The sequence below is a fragment of the Microtus oregoni genome, unplaced genomic scaffold (genome assembly GCF_018167655.1).
Source record: "Microtus oregoni isolate MIOR12 unplaced genomic scaffold, Mior012 000008F_ref0000371, whole genome shotgun sequence".
NCBI classification, from domain to species: Eukaryota; Metazoa; Chordata; class Mammalia; order Rodentia; family Cricetidae; genus Microtus; species Microtus oregoni.
In genome coordinates this window covers 43,916,610-43,941,320 of record NW_024543067.1, presented here as the reverse complement: position 1 = coordinate 43,941,320, position 24,711 = coordinate 43,916,610, and positions in this window count along the sequence as shown.

Genomic DNA, 24,711 nt, shown 5'->3' with positions numbered 1-24,711 from the left:
CACACACGCGGGAGGGGGAGGGTGCATCCAGGGAACTGCAATGACTAGGTATGGATAAGGATGTTAGTTACAAACTATGTTATAAGATTAGAAAGAGGATTATGAATTTTTAGCCAACAGCCGAAAGCTGTGAGTGTTTGATGTTCCCAGTGTGTCTCAAGCCGGCTGTGTGTCTGCCATGCCTGAGAATGAACTCCAGAATTCATATACATAGTCCTGTCTGAGACACTGAAAGAGCAGACAGTGCTCTTTCATCTGGGCATATGCATAGGTACGTACATACTGTAAATTTATTTTTATTTTAGTGTACTTGTTTTTACTTTTGTGGGATGCATAAACATTGCCAATGTTTTCAGGTGCCATGTGGCCATCTTATACATGCACACAGTGTATAATATTCTAAACAGGATGCGTATGTTCTCTCTCCACATACTCATTTTTAAACAAGACTCTCAGATAACTCCAAACAGAATAAACCCAGAGACATACTGTGATGACAGTTCTTGGTTGTCAACTTGACTGTATCTGAAATTAATTAGAAGCCAAGCCACTGGGTACACCTGTGATAGATTCTTGTTCTTGTATGAATAATTTGCTGTGGGAAGACCCATCCTAAATTTAGATATTTGAGGTGGAAAGGTACCTCTTAAATCTGGGCCACGTAGTCTGGCGGCAGCCTATGTAATGGACATGCCCTTACCCTTACTGGCAAATTTATTCCTTCACTGGCATTAGAACCTAATTCTTTGGGATTCTGACATATACTAAAGACAAGCTAAGATATCCAGCTTCATGAACTGAACATCTACTGGATTCTTGGACTTTCTGTCAAGAACTAGTCATCAGTGGACTAGCTGGACCACAGCCTGTAAGCCCCTCTAACAAATTCTCCCTTTACACATGTAGAGTCATTCTATCAGTTCCGTTTCGCTAGAGAACCCTGACTAATACATGTGCACAAGGTGGCCATTGAGGATTACAAAGCTGCAAACTAATATCCCTTCAAAATGTTTCAAAAATCTTCAAATATTATCAAAATTCTACCAAACGGAATCCAGTGATATAAAAAAAATAAAAATTCTAAACCGTAACCCAGAGGGGTTTATCATCAGAATGCAAGGCTGGTCAAATATTTGAAAATCAGCAGAATGCACTGTGTATCAAGGATCAATGGTCTAAAAAATATGTAGATAAAAAAAGCAGTGAGCAAGATTTAACCCTTTAACGAAGAAAACACACACACCAAAAACCAGGAATTTGAACAGCGTTTCAAATTGATGAAGCAATGTGAGAAAAATTCTAAGAGTATACCCCAATCACAAAAAAAGCCAAAACAAACAAACATAAAAGGACTACTTTCCCTGAAGATCATTTAGAAGACAAGAACCCTACTTCTCAACCATTAGAGCAGCCTGGCAGAAAGCAACCCACCTGGTATGCCTGCCTGGCAGCCCTGTGTACCATGTGTGCACTGCTGTCTCCATCCAGGCCTCGCTATACCCTGAGTCAGGCATGAGTGCACCTCTCTCTCGGTGAAAGACGTGCAGTCAAACAGGAGAAGACAGCCTGTCAACGCAACAGGTGTTGCAGGTGGATCCAAAGAGAGCCCAGCTCTACAACCCTGGGAGCAGTTGTCACTCTGATCAATTAAGGCAAAGGGATGGGAGTGTCATTGCTGCCCCAAATTACTCTTGGATGGGTTTTAGAATCATGGCTGGGCCAGAAGAGGTGGGTGTCTCCAGGGTATGAGTCAAAATGTTTCTAATAAAGCATCAACCTTCAGCGCTGCATGGAGAAATGTGAGGAGAGGAGTACCCCCCCGCACACCCCTGCAGAGAAATGTCTGCCAATATTTTCTCATTTAGATCTGGACTCCAATCTGGGATCAGTCTTGTAGTTGGATCACCCATGAAGAGAAATTCTAAAGCAGTTAGGAAAAACATGTTTCAATTTGGGCGCAATTTGCAGCTGGAAATGGGGAACCAATATGAGACCAGACTTCTATCCTGTCCAGTCCGCTGTGCTTTTAGTGCTTATATACATTTGCTATTCTGGATTTGGGCTGCACTGGAAAGACAGCTGTCTTACACAGGTTGCAGTTCAATGAGTTTGTAAATACCGTATCTTCTGGGGGATTTAACACTGGGAAAGCTAAGGAAGCCCTAAGCAATGCTGGAACAGTCAGTTTTCAACTTCTGGGATACAGGAAGGAAATCAAGAGTAATGAGCCACTGTGTAAGTCATGTAGCAGAAGAGTGGGTGGCATTTGCATCTGTGGTGGACTCTGTTGATGATAAGAGGGCGGAATTAAAAACTGGACTTCATGGAATGCCTAAGATATCAGAAAAATCAAGGTGTCCCTGTGCTTACAGTTGCTAACAAAAATGAACTGAGGATTTTGCTCGGAGAGAGCTGATTAGTGAGGAGCTCATCAGCTTCTTGGTTTTTGCAGCTCACCTGTGTAGTTGTGGGAGGTGAACTAGAGGAAGGACTAGAGAAATTATACGCTGTGATAACTTAAAATGTTGAGCAGTAAAGAAAGACACAGAGAGCAACAGAACCTTTTTTTTCTACAGGGAAAAAAAGTGCTGCTTCTCTAGTTTATCCCAATTTTTACTGAAGGCTAAAGGAAGTCTCTCTTGTCTAACTCTGACAAATAGGGGGGTGTTTACAGACAGTCTTGTTTGTCACAACTTCTACTTGCTAATGAAGCTGTGTTTTGTTGAACAGTCAGAGTGCTGTCTTGTGGAAGATGAGTGAATGAAATACTCCTTAACAAGGTCTCATCTACCTAACCTATAGATCTTCTGGGAAGCCAAATAAGAACAGTAAACTACAAAATAGACATGGAAGTCTCACCTGAAGTTGGTAAGATAAAACTTGGTGTAGGGGAGGAAAAATGTCACTTCTCTGTTTCATCCCAAATTTTTACTGTAGACTAAGCCAGGAAATTTTAATACCAAAGCAACAAAAAGTTCAACCGAGTTACAGAATATAAATAAGATCTATAGTTAAAGTTAATTTCCCTACTATAAATTAGCAGTGAACAATTCAAAAGCAAAATTAAGGGAACAGTTTCATTCACAAAACTGCATGTGAAAATAAAACACTTCCAGAGATGCTTGTTAAGATAAATGTAAGATTTAGCCAGGCGATGCACGCCTTTAATCCCAGCACTTGAGTAGTAGAGGCAGGTGGATCTCTTTGAGTGCCTGGTCTACAGAGCTAGTTCCCGGATAGTCACCAGGGCTGTTCACAGAGAAATCCTGTCTCAAACCACACACCCACACAACCACAAAAGAGATATGCAAAACGCTATATAACAATATTGTCCTGGTTTATTTTATATTGCTGTGATAAACACCACAAACAGAACAACTTAAGGAGGAAAGAGTTCATTTATCTTTTACTTCCACATTACAATCCATCATAAACTCAGGATAGGACTGTAGGCAGGAACTATGGTAGGTGAAGGATAGGGATGAACTATTAGTATTATTTTGCTAAACAAACACGGTATTAAATTACTCTCTAGATTATTGTCTCTCTACTCATACATTAGAACAGTTCTTAGACCTCATCAGAGCAGTTTCTTTGTACAAACCAATTACGGTTAACACAGAAATTCACAAGTCAAAGTGCAGAAAATAAGTTTTTGTGGAGTGGTCAGCAACAAATAGTACATTTGATCACACACACACACACACACACACACACACACACACACACACCACAGCTCAGGAGCCATGGTAGAAGAGGGCGTAGAAGGTTGTAAGAGCGAGAGGTGAAGGGGTATTTGTTGATTTGAGGTCTTGTATTATTGTATGTCGGGACCACTACACTCATGGCCCACAGCAGCTGGTTTTGCCTATATAAGAACTATACAATATCAAGCCAGTCAACATTCCAGTAAAACAAGGAGGAGGCATTCACTGGCCCCTCATCCCTCACTGAGGAGTTATTTATAGTTGACTGCGTCTATAAGGTTGGAGGCAGTCACTTTTCCTTAAAGGTGAGGCCCCTGGTAAGTCAACCACATGGTAATGGATGGCTCTACACACATGAGTATGTGGGCAGCACAAACTGGACTCTTTGGGTTGTTACCAAAAAAAAAAAAAAAAACAAAGTTGAGGGGGGGAAGGAGTAGAGGATTTTTCTGAGTGGAGTTAGGGGAAGAGATGAGAGTTGAATGTGATCCAAATACACTGTATGCATTTCTGAAAGTCTCCAAGAATAAAAATATTATGTTAAAAATAATCACAGACCATTAGAGAATGCCTCATCTGAATATCATGCCAGGTAAATAGTTAGACTCAAAATGTCAAATAGCATATTGGTAAGTTGTAAAGAAATCGGAAACTTCACGTGGTATGGATGCTATTGTTCAACTGTGTAACTACCTGAGAAATTATCTGGAAGTTCCTCAAAAATACAGGACTACCAAAACCTATACAGGATTGCCATATAACCAAGAACTTTTCCTCTCTGTATATACTCCAGAGAATTGAGAACTTAATTATATACAGAAACTTGCACAAGATAGTCATAGCAACATTATCAATGATAGAAAAATGTGAAAGCAATTGGTGAATGGGTGACCAGAGCATGGTTAGTTCATACAATGGCATATTATCTGACCATAAAGCAGAAGGACTATCTGGAATGGGTGACCAGAGCATGGTTAGTTCATACAATGACATAATATCTGACCATAAAGCAGAAGGACTATCTGGAATGGGTGACCAGAGCATTGTTAGTTCATACAATGGCATATAATCTGACCATAAAGCAGAAGGACTATCTGGAATGGGTGACCAGAGCGTGATTGGTTAGTTCATACAATGGCATATGATCTGACCATAAAGCAGAAGGACTATCTGGAATGGGTGACCAGAGCATGGTTAGTTCATACAATGGCATATGATCTGACCATAAAGCAGAAGGACTATCTGGAATGGGTGACCAGAGCATGGTTAGTTCATACAATGGCATATAATCTGACCATAAAGCAGAAGGACTATCTGGAATGGGTGACCAGAGCATGGTTAGTTCATACAATGGCATATTATCTGACCATAAAGCAGAAGGACTATCTGGTGCATGCTCCACTGTGGATGAATTTTGAATGATGATGCTAGGCAGAAGTCAGCCACAAAGGCCACAGGCTCCATGACTACATAATAGCAATCCCCAGAGCAGGGAGCTCCATCAAGACAAAAGAAAAGAGATGGCACTCTCCAGAACCCTAGAAAAGGGGGATATTGTATGATTGTTAATGAACATGGAAGCTTTACTAATCGTAATAAAATTAGATAGTCCTGATGATTGTACAATGTGTTGTGAACGTACTTGTGAAAAACTGAATCACAGACTTTAAGCTGAATTGTTACGCTATGTGAAACAAACCTCAGTAGAATTCTACACACACAGTATGGGCAGGCGTGGCTTTCTGGCTTCAGCAGAGGAAACTCTTGGGTAGCCAGCCTTAACACAGCATGTTCGAATTGTAGTGGTTCCCAGCGCTTAGGGCTGACAAAGATGAAATGGGGACATTCCATAAAGGGAAAGACACCGTGAATAGCAACAGAGGTTTGAAAATGAAAATCCCAAAGCATGTGCAAACGGAAAGAACTGGCGCTGCCTGTCCCACATCACACTTTGCAGCCACGCCTCCCCGAGGGAGCACCTGGGCTGCGAGGAATCAATGGGAAGCATCAAGCTCACGCTTGACTACGGAACTCTCAACCTGTGTTCAACCTACACCTCTGCTTTATAAAATACTCCTTCCGTTCATTGATGTATTGATTTTCTAAAGCTTCCTGGTGTTTCTGCCCCAATTCTGTAGAATCCCGGATTTGGGGAATTTTTAGATGTGTGTCATCGCAGGCAGCGAGATGGAGCTCCTACATGAGCCGTGGAAAGAGCAGACAAGGAGTGCCAGCATGGAGTTTTGCTGCTGGAAGCTATGGACTCAACTATGTAGTAAATTAAATCGCTTTCTTCCTAGCTTACTAGGAAAAAAACCTGGGCCATTTTCCAACTCTTTATTCCATTTTCCTGTTACTCCCAAAACAACGCTTTCTCAAAAACAAACATACTCATAGGTTTTAAAAAAAAAACTGTTTAGAAAGTTCTGCCTCAAATCAGACACATCAGAGCCCGGTCCAGAAGGCTCAGGTTTCCTGCGAGTGGAGTCTCAAATGGGACTCTGCTCAGGAGCCACACAGCATGTTACAGTACTCATGATCTGGGTGTCCACTGATAAAGTCTGCCCTCCTGGGCCAGCTCTCCAGGTTCTTAGGGAGGCACAGATGTCCTCTATCTACTCAGCAACCCTGACGGACTAGTGAGCTTCTGGGATGACATATGGAAGGCAGAGGAGACTCAGTCACCAAGACTAGCCAGATTATCTCAAGCAGCAACTGTGAGGCACATAAGCAGAAAGTTCTTTAAATGGCAGCGACTCAACCTTCTTGGAGGTCAATCAAATGGAAATTCAGTAATGTGAAATCCCTGCAATCAATCTCTCTCTCTCTCTCTCTCTCTCTCTCTCTCTCATGGGTTTATTGCTTTCATTTGTTAGAGAACCCAAGGTGTTTAAGAATAAAAGAGGGGCACGGGATTATAAAGGAAAACTTGAGCCTGGGTATAGTTTGTAAGACACCTGGGATTTGGGGATAAAAGTCGAGTTGAGGCTCGGGCAGATTACCATCTCTCTGTCTCTCATCTCTCAAGTGCAAAATATCTATTATGTTCTATCTATATTTCAGGAGGTTTGCTTGAAGCTCAAACCTGACACTACTGTGAACATGCTTATTCTTGCCTTATCAAGCAGTGGACCTTCCTTTAGGGCTGCCTTTGGGTATAAAGTGAAAAAAAAAAAAGCTACGGCTGCATTTATTGAGAACTAATTACATGTCAGGCACTGGGTGAATCTTGCGAAATTCTCATCAATTTCCACTTGTGTCCAGAGGGGTGTTGTATTATCCATTCTGAAGAGGGGTGCTGTATCATCCATTCTGAAGCAAGAAGATGGAGGGTATAATTCAGGATTGTTTTCTATCTTTTTTGATGATTTTATTCTACAACACATACAAACATACCAGAGCTCCATGAGGTGATGTAACCAAGTATGAATGATTTCTGGAGTCCACACTTAGCTATTTGGAACTTAGATTTGGAGAACTGTGAGCTAGATAAGGCTGTCTGATTTATAGGTTAGTTTGTTCCAAGTACTTCCTTAAGAAAATGAAAAGCTAACAAATATAGAGTAACTTCTAGTACGCAAGTTCTACTTCCCTCATCTGTGCTTTGGCACAGTGCCAATACTTCCTCAGAGGACTGAGGTGCAGTGGAGCTGATATAATTGGAACTGTAAGGTAAAAGGTCCAAGCCCACTTCTAGTTTTGTAAACTATCCAAAACCTTTCAGTCCCTGAGTATGAAAACCCACCAATCCCTTAGCATAAAAACCCTTCAGTTCCTGAACATGAAAATCTACCAATTCTTGAGTATGAAAACCACCAATTCCTGAGCTTGACATCCCACCAATCCCTGAGCATAAAAATCTACCAACCCCTGAGCATGAAAACCCAACATTTCCTGAGCTTGAAATCCCACCAATCCCTGGCTGGCTTCAAGTTCAAAACAGGAAATCTCATCAAACCCCACCCTGAAAATCTCTATCCTGAATAATTCCTCCCCACAAAATAAAAACATACAAGCTTGACTCCTGTTAAGTTCCATGCTGCTTCTTACCCAAGCAGAGGCAGTCACCTTCATGCATCTTTCCCAATAAATACCTTGCGTGAGGCTTGTTGTGCAGTATGACTTTGTGGTGTTTCTTGGCTTCTGACTACCAGGATACTCTCTACCCTCTACCCCTCTTCCCACCTTCCTGAGCTGCAATACTTCTGTCTTCCAGGTTTCCATTACTATAAACCTCTGGAAAAGATTGGGTTTCTTCTTCCTCCATGTTTCTCATGAGGATTTCTTTCCACGCATCTTCCTGTAGGGTGCAGCTCTCTCCAGCTCAATGTCATGTTATTTGAAGAACCCATGCTAGTGGTTCCTGGAAGCTGCCACTCAAGGTGATTTTGGTTGGTACAATTCAGCAAGAAAGAGAAAAGTGCACCAGTGAGATGGGACAGGGAGGAATAGGCACAAAGCTATCCCCATCTACCCCCAACTCTGAGAACATCAGACTACATTTTTCTCAGAAAACAAGGAGGTTTGGACTGAAGGATGTTCTAAACAGAGGCAGGTAGGCAAAGCATAGCCATGATCTATTTTTAACTGTCTATTCTGTTCTCTCAGGCCTTTAAAGGTTGGTTCAAATACATCTTTCAAATTGAACTGCTCTCCTTTGAAAGGCAGGATTGAGAGGTTTAAAACCAGCCTCTATAGTTCCCTACCTGCAAAGATTCTTTAGGTAACTCAAAATGGGATTCACCCCTGAGCTCCAAAGATTCCTGCAGTCAGCACCAAAGCCAAGAACAGGGGCTGAACTACAGAATCTATGCATAGGAAGCTCCCACAAAGATGGCCTTCACAAGGGCAGAAGGATACCTCTTAATGTCGAGAAAGGCTGGAGAAGAGCTATAGAAATGCTTGACTGGACCATTAGTGGGTGTGTGGAAGACACATTCAAAAACACCCACAGTAAACTCTAAGTCCCTGGTTCTCACCAGGATCTCCTCCTCTCTGTATTTCTTGCTACAAGGCTGAACATCACTAGAGAACTGTTACCCACAATTTCCCTCTGACATCCAGGAGTTTCTGAGTCTTTCTACCACTGCTAGAAGTTGGCATTTGCTAAACACCTGTGTTCCAGGTGCCCTGCAGAGCCCTCAGCTAAGAATTGGTGGAGTAAAGAATCGGTTCCAGCTTTGTGTGTGGTAACCCTTCTAAATGCTGGTCTGCTCTATCCAGTACTGTGTACATACATATCTATCTAGTGATCGCCATTGTCAACCCTCCCTCCTGGAACAGGTAGTTCTAAAAGGGGACTATGAACCCCACCACCACCACATCAGGACTCTCTGCTCCCCTAATAAGCCTCCGTCCATGCTACAGAGGTTTCTCTGCTTCTTAATGGAATGAAAAGGAGGTGGAACCTAAGAAGAAGGCAGAAGGAGCATGCCCTTTATGCGATTCTCTACCAGAGTCCTGGGCACAGGTCCACAGAGTTAACCGGCAACGACAGTATAGAAAACCACACAAACCTGCATGTACACTGAAGGGACACTGGCCCACTTGAGCATATGACTCTGGCAGGCCTTGCCCTTTTTCCCCAATCCCTCTGCCTTGAAAAAAAAAAAAGCCATTAGATTACATTCCTAAAGCTAGCCACCAAGGCCTATTTCCTTATTTGGCTGCTTCCTCCTCTCGAGGCTGACCACGAAGATCCAGCTATCAAAGTCTTAAAGTTCAGCAATCAGAAGCTCCCTTTGGTTTCACCTAATTAACATTCTCAATTAAAATTTAACACCTCATCCTATTGCAAGGATTCCTTTTTTACCTTTATTAACTGCTGTTTTCCTATGGACCAGCTCTGTCTCCTCTCTATCCAGACGCAGTTCTTGTCCTTCTGGGACAAATACTTCTTTCACCTCTCCCTTGTCCCCTTCACTTCTCCCTTGTCCTCTATCTCTATTGCCTTTCTCACTACATCCTAGCCCATTCTAACACAGATCTCACATTTTTCTCTTAAACTTTACTCCTGCAAGGTCATTTCCTGCTGTTTTCTGCCTGAGTCAGAAAGCAATCACGGTAACTTTTCTTCACCACTTAATAAAAGATCTCTCTGTGAAAACAGTTGTTTGGGTGTGGTTTGTGTTTAATCCAGGGTCTGAGAGGGAAGCCCCTGCTCTGCAGGGCCTCCTTTATACATGATTCTCACTATTCAGATTTGTTTTCAAGCAAAACTCCTTGACTGATTTCATCTAGTTTTGGGATTTTTTTATTCTTAGTACAAATGGATAGTAAGGTTTACTTATGCCTCTCTCCCATCTTCTGTCTCTTGGTCTTTAAAGCATGCTGTCTCTTTAGAATGAAACAAACCAAACTCGAGTGCCACAGCATGAACAGGAAGGGGTCTAAAGTTATGGGCAGTCTAGACAGACCTTAGGAGAAAATGCCAAAATAAATAACAGGGTCAATAAGACAGGAAAGAACTCAGCAGCAATGACCACAATTAGGCTAAGATGAAAATTCAAAGTAAGTTCTCCATGCCAGGTTCTTTTCCCAGGACGAACAAGGAACTCTGCTCCCCACCTCCACCTGGAAACCAGGAACTTCCAATGCCCCGAGCCTAGTGAAGGACAAGAAGAAATTTCTGCCTAAGCATAAGACCCAGTCCTCTTATTTTCAAAAAGCTTTTACAGGCATTAGATCATTTATTTTGCTCCACCCAGCTTGACACCACACCAGAGCTGCACATGTAGAAAGAGACCTGTCAACATGTCAGCAATATTGATAGAGCCAGGAAATGAGTCAACGGTGAGCACAGACTGCAATCAGGAATAGAGAGGGAGGAGGGAGGAGATCAAGGCATGGTGAGTGCTGGAGATGGAGAGGGCAAGATATCATGGCATGGAGAATGATGGAGATAGAGAGGTAGAGAGGGTAGGAGATCACGGCATGGTAAGTGAGAGGCCAGGCTCTGTCCTCTAATTTTCCTCTCCTCTCCTCCACAGAAGCCTCTAGGCCAGCTGACATTTGTATGTTCTGAATCCCTTTACTGTCTGTAGATGGAAAGTCACTCACATCTTGCCATGACCAGGCAGTAGTAGAAGCTTTCAGGATGGAGTCTAGAGGGGGATCATTGGATATCTGGTGACATAATCTTGACTATCAATACAATTGCATCAGGAATCAACCCAGGACACATGCCTCTGGGTGAGTCTTGAGGGTATCCAGGATTAACTAATAGGACAAAGCTCTCCCCATATTAAACAGTGCCTGTTGTTACATGATCTTAGACAAAAGGCTCAGAAAAGATGGCTTTTCCAAGGTTAATAAGTCTCATCCAGTCAAAGGCCTGAGTAATACACATTGGATAAGTAAGCAGGAACTCCTTGTATCTAGAGCAAGGGCACAGGTCTTTTCCTGTCATATAGAACAAGCTGAACACTCAGTTATTCCGGGGTTTCAAGTCTGCCATCCTCAGCCTTGAACTATACACCGAGTATCCCCAAGTTGCCTACTGCAGGTATACGGCTTTCAGCTTTCAAATTTTTGTGTTAATTCTTCACAACACACATATAACACACACACACACACACACACACACACACACACACTGGAAAAACTATCCCACCAAACCTTCACAAGTGTGAAAAGAATACCAGTGGCCTCATCTTGTGTGGTTAAGTCATAAAGGTAGCTAGAATTATCTGCAGAACTCAGTGTTGGGTAGAGCTTTAGTGAGGACATGACATATGCTACGTGACAAGCCAAAGCACCAGGCTGCACTTGCAGAAGTTAGGAACAGAGCCAGGATCTTGGTAAAATACTAATAGCACTCCCCTCTAGGAGCAAATCCTGCTTTCCAATGTAATAGATGAAGCCAAGTATGGTTACTCACACAGATAATTTTAGTACTAGGGAGGCAGAAGCAGTAGGATCATGAGTTTGAGGCCTTCACCTTGTCTACATTAGGAGGTCCTAACTCAAAAACAAAAACAAACAATTAGAGAGAGGAAAGGATGAGGGTGGAGGGGAAAAAGGCATATACTTTACATATAACAAGGAATCTGCCAAATGGGTTCATAAGAGAAAACCTGTACAGAATTTCCTCATGGTCATCACCCAATAGATTGGTGTGTGTCTCTCCTCAGGTCTGGTGTGGGAAGTCATTCTGTATATGTGTTGCTTTTACTGGTTAATAAAGTAGTTGCTTTCAGTCAATGGCTTAACAGAATATAGCCAGGCTGGAAGAAATGTATAGAGAGCGAGCAAGCAAAGTCAAAAAGATGTCATGTAGCCTCTAGAGGAGAAAGACATGAGCTGCCAGCTGGAACTTTCCCAGTAGACCACAAGCCTCATGGTAAAATATAAAATAATAGAAATGGGTTAATTCTAATATAAGAGCTAGCTAGCAATACGCTTAAGCTATTGGCCAAAGAGGGATCCAAATAATATGGTTTCTGAGTGATTATTTTGGTTCTAAGTGGCTGAGAACAAACAAGTGGACTCCTACAACACAAGACTTTCTTCCTTCACTCACCTTTATGTCCTATATTATAATCACTTTCCTAAACTACCAACCAATTCCATGTACCAGAATTTTTAAGTAAATGATGTCACTCTGTCATACAGATAAATCACAACTCCTTTAACACATCCCTTATCTGGAGGTTTTAAACTTCCTCTAATTCTTCACTGTTTCAAAAGCACTAAGGCCAGTACGTGCAGTAGGATCAAAAACCCACTGCGATTGTTCTTGAGTTCTCAGTAGTTCTCATTGTCCGCTATGTTCAGCTAGTCCGGATTTATCCCATCCTTTTTCAGACCTAGGCCAGCTGGCCTTGGTGAGTTCCCGATAGAACATCCCCATTGTCTCAGTGTGTGGGTGCACCCCTCGTGGTCCTGAGTAGCTTTGGGGGAGCCTAGGCAGATTGGATGCTCACCTTATGAGACTTGGATAGAGGTGGGCGGTCCTTGGGCTTCCCACAGGTCAGGGAACCCTGATTGCTCTTCGAGCAGATGAGGGAGGGGGACTCGATCGGGGGAGGGGGAGGGAAATGGGAAGCGGTTGCAGGGAGGAGGCAGAAATCCTGAATAAATAAATAAATTTAAAAAAAAATTTTAAAAAAAAGCACTAAGGCGTGCCACTCTGTAGTAATTGGCAGCGGGCTGCGTTCCGCCACCCAGCTAGCTTTACACCCGAAATAATTACATGGAAACTGTATTCTTTTAAACACTGCCTGGCCCATTAGTTCCAGCCTCTTATTGGCTAGCTCTTACATATCGATCTAACCCATTTCTAATATCCCTGTAACACCACGAGGTGTCTTACCAGGGAAGATCTTAACCTGCGTCTGTATCCTGTAGGGGAATCATGGCGACTCCTTGACTTTCTCCCAGCCTTCTGTTCTGTTTACTCCGCCTACCTAATTTTATGTCCTATTAAAAGGCCAAGGCAGTTTCTTTATTTAACCAATGAAATTAACACAAAACAGAAGACTCTCCCCCCATCATTTCCCCTTTTTCTGTTTAAACAAAAAAGAAAGGCTTTAACTTTAACATTAAGATTACATATAACAAAACAGATATCAAGCAAGAATTACAGTTACAATATTTATATCTACTTTATCTTTTATCATAACCAAGGAAAACTATAACTATAACTAACCATTCTTCAACTCCATCAAAGACTCCAGAAGGATATAATATTACCTAAGCAAACAAGAAATCCAAAGCTCTAGAAATGACAGAGACATTTCGCTGCCTGTACAGTCACCCAAAGTTCCTCTGTACCATTGGGGCATCCATCTTCAGCCTTCAGGCCCATCGTATCCAGCAGACATTTCCATGAAGCAGGAAATTTCAAAGACAGTTCAATCACTATCTGCTGTGTCCTGCAGAATGTCTCGTAGACTCTTTCATGAGTCATGAACCCCAAAAGACCGTCTCACCTTTAGGCAATTCAGCAGTCCTCTCTCTGCGGGTTCTCTGTGTCCATTTTATGCAACAGTCCAGGCAAGAGCAGTTTCTTGCCCAAATGGCTATCAAACTCCATAAGGATCCTCTTTGATGCCCATCTTCTTCTTGAAGTAGATTGGTGCTGCCAGGAGCAGACGTGTCTCATTGTCATGAAAAACCCTAAGTTATTAAAACATTTAAAATGCCATATTTTATAATCTTTAAAAAATATAAAGAATGCCTATCTAAAATATATCTATGTACATCTAGAAAATCTTAACTAACATGACTACAAACTTGACTATTATGATTATCTATTAACAACCTATATACATTACATTTTTACATATATTCAAATTAACATTTTCACATTCATGATAACTGCCTTGAAATACACCCCTAGATGCAGAAATGCCAAGTCAAATCCTATAAACTGAGAGCTGGGTATGGAGGTGGTACCCAAAAGGCTGAGCTAGAAGGATCGTGGGGTTTTGAGTTTAGCCTGGACAACCAAGTGAGAAAGTCAGACTGAGCAAAAAGGCATTAATCAATCAGAATTTTGAAAGCTACAGTTATGCTTGCATGGTAGGTAGCTGGTGTCCCCACCTCGTCACAGTGAGGAGATGAACATCCTTCCATGCACTCATCTGACACCATAGCACATGTTCCTTCCTTGGTCTGTGCATAAATTAATTCTTAACAACGAAGTAGCAAAGATTTCCATGTGTCTGTGAATGAAGTCACGTGGGATCCGGCCCTTGAGGAGATGACGTGATTGCAATAGGTGCAAAAGTAGGCAAGATATTTAGCACAGCAGCGTAGGGTCCAAAGCTATTTTTGAAGAATCCAGTAATCTAGATAAAGGAACGTGTCAGGTTCCTAGGTAACATACAGAAAAGAGAGGTTAAAAAGGCTAGAATGGGATCACAGAGGACCTTGAATGGCATCTCAAGAAGCTTGTATTTTAGTCTGCAGCAATTGGAAGCCATTAGCAGTTTCTGAGCAGGGGAGCGATGTGTTTTTGCATGCTATCCTAAGGGTGCCAAGAACCTGCCAGAAGGTTGTGAAGTGGCAGGAGCGGGTTTCATAGTTTTGACAGTAACCAGGAGACATGTCTATTTTCCCCACTCTGCTATGACACTGGGGTTGCAGTATTTCGCTAGTGCTTCAACACGCTTCCCATTAAGAGGACAAAACCCCACCGGAACAAATCAAAAGGGAGCAAGAAGAACAAATGGATGCAGAGCAGGCTGCACAGAAGGCAGCTGGGCCCAAAAACAGCATTTGATAATTCATCTTACTCCTTATTTCTCTCATCAATATTTTATGTCACTAGGAAACTCCAGCCTCATTTTCTGGTAATGAATTTATCATGAGACTAAGAGTAAGTTGCTGAAGCAGATGCCTGGGGAAGCCGGGTAGGAAGGCAGCTCCCAGCCTCAGCTTGCTGGCTCTGCCACCCAGAGGGCAGATGCCAAGAGATTCAGCAGAAGCATTGAGAAGTCCTGGCCCTGCACAACAAGGGGCTTCATCTATGTGGAGCACTGAGTCCTCAAATAAACCCTCTTCAGAAATGCCTTCCCTCCCTAGGGGGCTGAGTAGTACTGGGGGGAGGTTAGTCAACACCACTGATTAATCACCCACTGGGCCAAGAACCTTGTAATAGAATTGGGGAAAATTAGAGTATTCTAATATAGACCCTTGTTCTCGCAGAATTAGCTGCCTTTGTCTTCCTTCCAACATCTAGCAGAGAGCTTGGAGGAGAATAGGGTCTCACACTCCAACAGCTGTCCCTTAAGGACTCTGGTGTCTAATTTCAGCTTTAATTCTGACTTGTGTGTCACTGGCATAAATCACTTACTACAGCCTGGCTTCTGAAAACAAATCTTACGAATGGAAAAATAAAACTAGCCACCAACATGTAAATGACACTTAATTCAAATGCTTTCAAAATATCCAATTCATTTCCACAATAATCCCGAGCTCTATACCATTATTACTTATGGTTTAAGGGTAAGGCAGTTTAGATAGAGAGATAGGGATTTTACCCAGGGTTGTGAACTAGCTTTGAATCCAAGGCTCTTGGTCTAGTAACCACCATCCTCCAACAACTTGTATTACCTTTTAGAAAGAACTCCTTAACAGGAGTTAACCAAAAGAAGAAAATGCAATCCTATTCGAGTTGACTTAAAGAATAATAGAATTTACTAGTTCACAGAAAGCCAAGGTATATTGCTTTTAAGTATAGTTTGATCGAGGTCACACAGGACTCACCAGGACTCACACTCCCTCTATCAGCTGTCTTCCCATGAAGAAGTTAATCTCTCAAACAAGAGTTGGAGATAGAGCAACACTAATCCCAGGAAGGAGCATTGGCACTACAGTTGCTCATCTGAACCAAGGAAGAACTTTAAGGACCTCCAACCCTCCATCTCAGGGCTAGAGTTACATCACTATAGAACTGTGTTATTGAAAGAGCATAAATTCAAGGTAAGCACGTGAAAAAAAAACAGTATTTCAATTCCTGAACTCACTAAGAAATAAATCTGCTTTCATTGAGAAAATTGAAATAAGATTAGAATTTATCTATAGCATTCACTCATGCAAACTAATTAATTACCTAAGTAGAATTTTTAAGGTAAGATAATTTCAGACACTCATAATGCAGGGCATGTAACCTAAGGGAAATTCAGGCAAAAGTCACTACAGAAGGCATGGGGGCTAATACTACTTCATTACTCTCCTTTAAAAGCAAGTTTTAGTGACTCATCATACACTGTTCCCCAAAGGGTAGCCTCTGTTTTCTATTGCATATGTAAAATTCATTATTGCAAGGCAGCATTACTGCAGATAATGCACCTTTGGAAGGTCATAAATACCCTGCAGACAATCCCAGCTCGTTCTAGAAGCAGAAATTATATTCCCCCACTTCTCATTAAATTTCTGATGAACTAATAAATGATTGATAGACGTTTTGTAACCACGTTTTGTAGAACACACACAGGGATGCTGACTCCTATAGCCAGACTGTACACTTGCTTAAAGACTAAATGTTGAGAACTATAGTCCTGTATTTCTCAAAAGGTGTTGGCCAGGGGGGAGCAGAAACCAAAACGCAACAGTAGGCACAGACCTGCAGCCCAGTTTCCTTCCCACTGCAAAGCCAATCTCCTAGGCTGCAAGGTTCAAGTTTCCTCACCAGCTCTGTGGCCATCAGAAATCTAAACTTCTCTCCAAAGAAAAGGAAAGCTGCCAGAGAAAAGCCTTTCCCTTAACTCAGGTTTATTTCTCCAGTTCCAGACCCATGAGTCTCAAAGCTAGAATCCCTCGCATCTCCTCTCCATTTCCTTGACCCAAACCAACTGCCTTGGGAACAGAAGTGTGTAACATATGTGCCCAGCTGTGTGCTAAATACGCAGTATACTTCCCTTAACTTTTATCTACCTCCTAACAACCAGAAAAGTAACATTGCCCATTTACAGGTGCAAAAATAAAAGTCTAAATAATCAGCTAGAGTTTGGGTCTAGAGTGTCCTCCAAAGGCCCATGTGTTAAAGACTTGGTCCCCACCTTGATGCTCTTGGGAGATGTTAAAACCTTTAGAAGGTAAGGTCATAGTGGGAAAGGTTGAATTAGTTGCTTTCCTTGTTGCTGTTATAAAATGGCTCACGAAAGCATCTTAAGGAAGGAAGTGGTTTCAAAGGCTTACAGTCCACCAGAATTGCATCATGGCAGATGAACAATGACAACAGGAAATGTGAGGCTGCTGGTCACATTGGATCTACAGTCAGGAGCATGAGGCTGCTAGTCATACTGAATCTACAGGCAAGAAAGAGAAAGCAAGGACCAATCCTGTTTATCTAGCTTTCTCCTTGATGCCATCTTGCTCCCCCCCCCCCCCCCAGTTAGAGTGCTTCCAATATTTAGGATGGCTCTGCCTACCTCAGTTAACCTAATGTAGAAAATCCTTCACAGACATGCACAAATATTTGTCAGCAGGGTGATTCTAGATCCTTCCAAGTAGACAATTGATATAAACCATCACAGATCAAACTTGACAGTTTGACACCAAATATAACACTTTAAAGTCAAACTTTCCACCCTTTGCCCCTAGAGACTCATAACCATCTCATTGCAAAGTGTGTTCTATCAATCTTCAAAAGTCTTCAGAGCCTTTATTAGTTCCAACCCTTTAAAATCTAAAATCTTCATCTCTTCTGAGACTCAAAGCAATCTTTTAACTGTGAGCTCCCATAAAGTAATACAAGCCATATTGTTTTAATATTCAATGGTACCAAATAACCAATCCCATCCCTACAGGCATGGCAAGCAAAGATTGTACACAGCAAGACTAGAATCCAACAGAAAAAAAAACCATCAAATTCTGCAGCTCCATGTCCATCAGGTGGGGCTACTTATGTATTCAACTGCATCCTGTCAGGGGGCAGGCCTGAATGCTAACACCTTGGGTAACCACTGTAATGCCCAGATCCTCAAAGTCCCCCAAAAACAAACAAGGAGACAGAGTCCTGTATGTAAAAGCAAAGAGCCTTTATTTCATGCAAGTTTGCAAACTCGGTCTCTCCGCATGTCTAACACATTGGAATAAACAGAGCTCAGTTAGAGTTGGGTTTTTATAGTAGTAAAGGTGAGGGTGAGATCCTGTGGTTCAGGACCCCTGACTGGCTGACATTTGTCTAAGAGTGTCCTGGTGAGTGTGCTGGCAGGTGATTTTATCTACAGCAGATGGAACGTTAGGCATTTCCTTTGGATAGTCTGTTCTCAGGTGGTGCTTGGGTAATCTCAGTTTGTGGTTGTTCCCGCAACCAGATATTGCTTCAGGGTAAAGTACTGAGACTCAGGCCTCCACTAAACTTATTGATGGCTTATTCCTATTCTGGCAGGTGATAATGGTAGGAAGTAAAGAACTTCCTTTGGGTGGTCTGTTTCTACTTAGCTTATCTTGGCTGGCTTCTACAACCATACTCCCACACCTCTGCTGTCTAAACTTCTCTATAGGGCCAGCTCCATTCTGCACCAAAAAGCTTTCCTCCAGGTATATCTCATTGTTCTGTTTCTCTAACATTCTGGAATATCCATTGCAACTCGGATTTTACCTTCACAGCCTCACGTAGTAGCCTCTCAGAGTCTCCTTCCAGAAATGTTCAACTTGCCATATATCATCGGGTATCTTAGTCGGAGTTCTAGTACTTGGAAGAGACACCATGATCATGGCAATTGTTAGAAAAGAAAGCATTTTACTGGAGCTTGCTTACAGTTCCAGAGGCTTAGTCCATTCCTATCATGGCCAGGAGCTGGCAGCATGCAGGCAGCCATGGTGCTGAAGACGTAGCTGAGAGTTCTTCATCTGGATCGCTAGGCAGCAGAAGAAAGACACAAGACCTGGCTTGGGCTTTTGAGACCTCAAAGCTCCCCTCCTTTTGAAATCTCAAAGCTCCCCTCAATGATGCATTTCCTCCAAAAAGAATTCATGCCTAATCCCTCACAGGTAGTGTCTGTTCCTGATGACCAAACATTCAAATTAAAATACATGAGCCTATGGGGGCTTTCCTTATTCAAACCACCACACCCAGCCTTCCCAACTCTCTAGAACCCTGGAACAAGACTCTGTGAGCCCTTAAATCTTTCATTTACTGTTCCTACAAAAGCAGTGGCATGTGGATGACATTGTGAATTTCTCCTGTGAATTTCTCCTGCCAGATCAAGATCTAAACTGACTCTTTTGGACCACAGACTGTGGCTACTGCGGATGCTTTTATGGATGAATTTGTAAAATCATATTCCTAGGCATTTTTTTTAAGTAAGAAACCCTTCTGTAGCATTCTTCGTTCAGACTTTCTTATTTCAAGCAAACATGTATTTTCACAAGTTGGAGCCTTTGATGCGCAGGGTCTTGCCTCAGCGCACCTATGAAGATAGCAAGATTTCTCTTTAACAATTATAGAAGCTTTGTTGTCTGAACTCCTCTCGGTCACACAACTTTCTTTCTTAAATTTCACAATTGTGTATCCTTTTGTTCTTGCTCAATGCAGATCTGAATAGGAGTAATGAGAAGTAACTGCACCACACCCCGAATGCTATGCTGTATTGAAATTTCCCACACCAAATAAACTGTTCTGTTACTTTTTAATTCTACCTCACACAAATTCTCAAAACAGAATACAGCTAGATCCTTTGCCAAAAGGTACCAAGAATGAATTCTAGCACACAGTTCCTAACAGAGCCCTTTCTCTCTTGAAACTCCATGATCTGGCCCTACACTGTCAGTTTCCCTGGCTTTCTGGTTTTCCAAACTTCCACCAAAATGACCCATAAAGCTCCGCTTACAACACTGCATGGATTTTCTAGTCCAAAGTTTCAAACTCTTCTCCATTCTTCCTGCAAAGGTTATTACAGCAACAGCCCCACTTCCCAGCATCAGTTTTTCTGTATTGGTTATTTTTCTTGTTTCTCTGACAAAATATTTGACCAAAGCAACTTAAGTAAGGAGAGGGTTATTTGGGCTTTTGTAGGGAAGCCTACTTTAGTGAGGAATGATGGTAGCAGTGTGAGCCTGCTGGTCACACTGAATCTCAGTCGGGAAGCAAGGAGTGATAAACGCTGCTACACAGTTCATCTTCTCCTTTTTATGCTGTCCTGGATCCTGAGTCATGGACTAGTGCTGGCAACATTTAGGGTGGGTCTACCCACCTTGTTCAACTAAATGTAGAAAATTCCTCACAGATATGCCCAGAAGTGAGTCATCAGAATGTCTCTAGATCCTGTCAAGTTGAAAAGCAGTATAAAGCATTCCATGGTTTAAAGTCATTGGGTTGTACCCTCTAAGGAAATCTGGGGATTGTGGTCTTTTTCTCAATTTTAATTACAATATAATCACACCTGGTAGCATTCAAGCATTTACACTGGGACCTAACAGGACAGAACAACAGCAGCAGCCAAGATGGACTCTGTGACTACCGCCACCACTGAGTACGGCACTCTCCCTATGTGCGTGTGCTATATTGCCTTATAAAAAGCACGACTTCTCACCCACTCTCTTTTCCTTCCACTCAGCTCAAAGACTGCCTCTGCATCCTTCACCAATAAACTTCCCATGGGAGCTCTGTTACACGGTTTGACTTTGTGGTACCCCTTGGCTCCAACTCACCATGGTTACCTTCCTCCATTCAACTATTACAACGTCGCATTTCCCTCTTCTTTCCTCCTCCAATTCTTCCTGCCCCCCATCCCACTCTAATTCATTGCTTTGATTATTGTTGTTACACACACACACATATGCATAACCAGCTGAATCCATTTTGCTGTAGGAATTCCTACAGCCAGTAGCCTTTAAGTTACCCGCCCACTTGGGCGTGGCCTCTTATATAATTTATGACTAAGTAAAGCGCATATCCAGCCTCTTTTCTGGCTACATGATTCAGTTGCTGTTCTCTGTTCCAGCAGAGGATTGTGACTTGTGAGTCTACCCCTAAATAAATAACCCTCTATTATTCTCAATTCTAAGCTAGTGTGGGATTTCTTTTAAGTATCCTTTTTCACCACTTACTGTTCCTTTTGTGTATATGGTTTGAGGACTGACAACTTTGTACTGGATAATAAAGTGTCTTGTCCTTAGGAAAGACTAATTCTCTCTCTCTCTCTCTCTCTCTCTCTCTCTCTCTCTCTCTGTAGTAATTAGTTTCCCATAGTTCTTTGTCAAGAGCCCACTGAAACTTTTCCCTTCCACATTAGCATGTCTTTGTATTTTGGATTTTTTGGATTTTGTTTGGGCAGCCACATTGCCAAATTATCATGGATGCAGTATCCATATTAGTCCTAGGAGACAATCTCACAACAGATTTCCTGGTCCTCTGACTCACAGTCTTTTTACCCCCTCTTCCATGATGTTTTCTGAACATTAAGTGCAATAGCTGTATTGTAGATGTAGCTGCTGGAGCTGGGCTCCACAATCAATTGATCGCTATGACCAGTTGTGGTTTCTATAATGATCTCTTTTTGTTACAAAGAGAAACTTCTGTAGCACAAGGTGAGAGCTACAATAATTATCTGTGGATACAAAAATTTTAGAAAGTCGTTAAGATTTATACTGGTCTAATAAAGTGGCAGTAATGGGTTATCCTGTAAGATCTAGGACCATACTAACCATAGGTAGTTAACTAAGTTTCCAGTAGCAGGCATGATCTCCCACTTTTTGACTGGGTCATAAGACCAATTAGATAGCTATTGGTTACCACCAAGATATGAATGCCACTACTACACTTTTAGGGCTATCTTGCTATGCTGATTGTTGTTGCGATTTGTAGACATAAGAGTCAGATGGGCCTATCGATTATTTCCTTCTCCTGGAAGCTTCCATATCACTTTCTGATGCTCTGAAAGCTAGACCATAGGAAGGAGGCTTTCATGTTATATCCAGTTTGAATCTGCTGAGTTACACGTTGGGAATGTGTCAAGTCCTCAGCAAGAGGGACTTACCCTCAACCTCTGGGGGACAACAAAGGGGAATAACAATAGATTACATTGCTTGGGGAGTAATTTAGAATTTTTGATTTTTGGCTATGAGGTGGATAATTACCTGCAATATGCCTCATACACCATGATAATATGATACTGTCACAGGCCTAAGCAATGAGGTCACTCAGCTGTCAACAGAAATCTACAGAACTGTAAGCCAAATAAACTTTTTTTTATTAAGTTAACTATTCCATGTGTTTGCAACTGATAATGGAAAATTGTCTAACTCAAAAGTCAAAGACCTGGGTCTGAGTCAGCAACAATTGACTATATCTGTATAAGAGCCCAGATCCTGGTCTCTCCACCTCATAGACTTAAGCCACCATAGGTAATATTGTCTCTTAATGAATGACCATTGACCTTCAATGATGACATTACTTGTAAGCTCCTTCAGTAATTAGTGTCTCTTCCATTTCTTTGAAGTTAATCATAAATACCGTTAATCATAAATACCCTATGACAACCCAGTGATTGTTCTACAAATAGTCATCACTTCCTTATTTGGGGTATTTATTGTTTGTCTTGACAAACCTGCAAGATTCTTGCAGAAATTTATCTTCAAGCTAATATGATATCAATCACACATAAGAAACTTACCAATTCCATGACTGTCACCCTGTCAGTACTCAGGATGACAGAAAGTAGACGTAGGTCCAGAGCATTTAGTTTTGCAGCATCTTGCCATCATGGTACAGACAGTGTGTCATCTCATCCTCAGCTCCTCTTGTAACTCACCAGCCCTGTCACCCAGCGCTACAACTCTCCCTGGTCCTGTAAGTATATATAGTTATTACCTTTCAATGTAATAGATTGCTTTGAAAAGGCAATACAGAAAAATAAATTTTATTTAAAGGAAGAAAATACCCACAGTCGGTTAATGATATTTTCCCAGCCAACACTTTCCTTGACCTCATTTGTCACAGATTCAGTTTGCTGAGTTCCTCCTGACTATGATGTGTGTTGTGATCCAATGTCCTATCGGGTCCTATCTATGGTCTCTGGTCTAAAAGGTCCTTGGGAAAGAAATAAAAGCAAAGTATTACTTTTAAATTTTTATTGTAGGAAAAAGATGTCACACCAAATATACTATTTTAACTGTGTTCAGGTGTGTGCCAAGGAGCCATCATCATCCACCTCCAGACTCTGTCATCATTATTAACTGAAACTCTCTTCCAGCAAACAATAATTCCACTCCCCACAGTAGCAGCATCATTTGATGTTACTACAAGACGGACATTGGGATTCCAGTCCTCCCCCCAGTCTGGCCAACACTTGTCATTCTGATGACTTTTCTTCTGTTATTGTTGCTATTAATATGGGGCTATCCTAATGGGTGTGAGTTGTTATCTCATTTTTGTTAAACTGCATTTCCCAAACAGCTAATGATGTTGAGCATCTTTCATGTGCTTATTGTCCATCTGTGCATCTTCTCTGGATCAATGTCTATCTAAGTCCTTTGCCCATTTTTTAATTTGTTTCTTTACTTATTCACTTTAAAGTGGTATACATTCATTATATTTTCTTTATTGGCTACATAACTTGCAAATATTTTATTATATGATTTATTCTCACCCCCCCTGCACCCTACCTCTGGTACCGGAGATGAACTTGTGGGCCCCTGTCATAATCTTTGCCAATGAACTATACCCCCAGACCTCTTTTCATAAAGTATTTAACTAATTCTTTGGAGAATTTTATATATTATATGTTGATCATATTAACCCCCTTCCCTAATCTCCTTTCTCCCTTTCATGCTCACTTTTTTTTGAGGCAGGAACATTCTAAGTTGCCCAGGGTGGCTTTGACCTCCTCTCTCTGCGACCTTCTATTTCTTTGGTTCACATTCTTCTTCTTAGTTTCTCCAGTACCTGGACTTCCAGGCTCTTGCCAAGAGGTGCAGTTCACTCTCTCAATTTTATCTTTTGATACAGAGAAGGTTTTTTTTTTTTAAAAAAAAGTCCCACTTACCTACCTTTGTTGTCTGTTCCTTTGGGTCAAATACCAGAAATCTCTGCCATGTCTAAAGCTCCAAAACTTTCTGCCTGCTCTCCTTGAAGGGTATCTTGGTTTCACGTGTTAGAATTAGGTACTGTGTTAGTTACTTCTGCGTTGCTATGACAGGACTCATGACAGAAACAACTGATAAGAGGAAAATTTTAATTTGGCTCAGGGTTTCAGGGATTTAATTGCTAGCTGCTTCATCAATGCAGGTGAGAGGAGCATTATCACAGAAGGAGTGTGCTGTGGAGGACAGCTGTTCACACTGTACTGGGCAAGGAACAAGAGCATGACAGGAACTCACAGCAGGTGTACCCTTCCTTCAAAAGACCCCAGTTACCTACTTCTGTCAACTGGGCTCCACCCTCTAAAGCCTCCACAGACTCCCAAAATGCAGCCCAAGCTGGCAACTGAGTTCTGAAAAATGAGGAGTGACATTCCATGGGTTTGGCACATTTATCATGTAACCGTTTTATTGCATTGAGGATTTGTCTTTGCTTTGTGCAAAGACACTGTTCTCAATCTCTTCACCT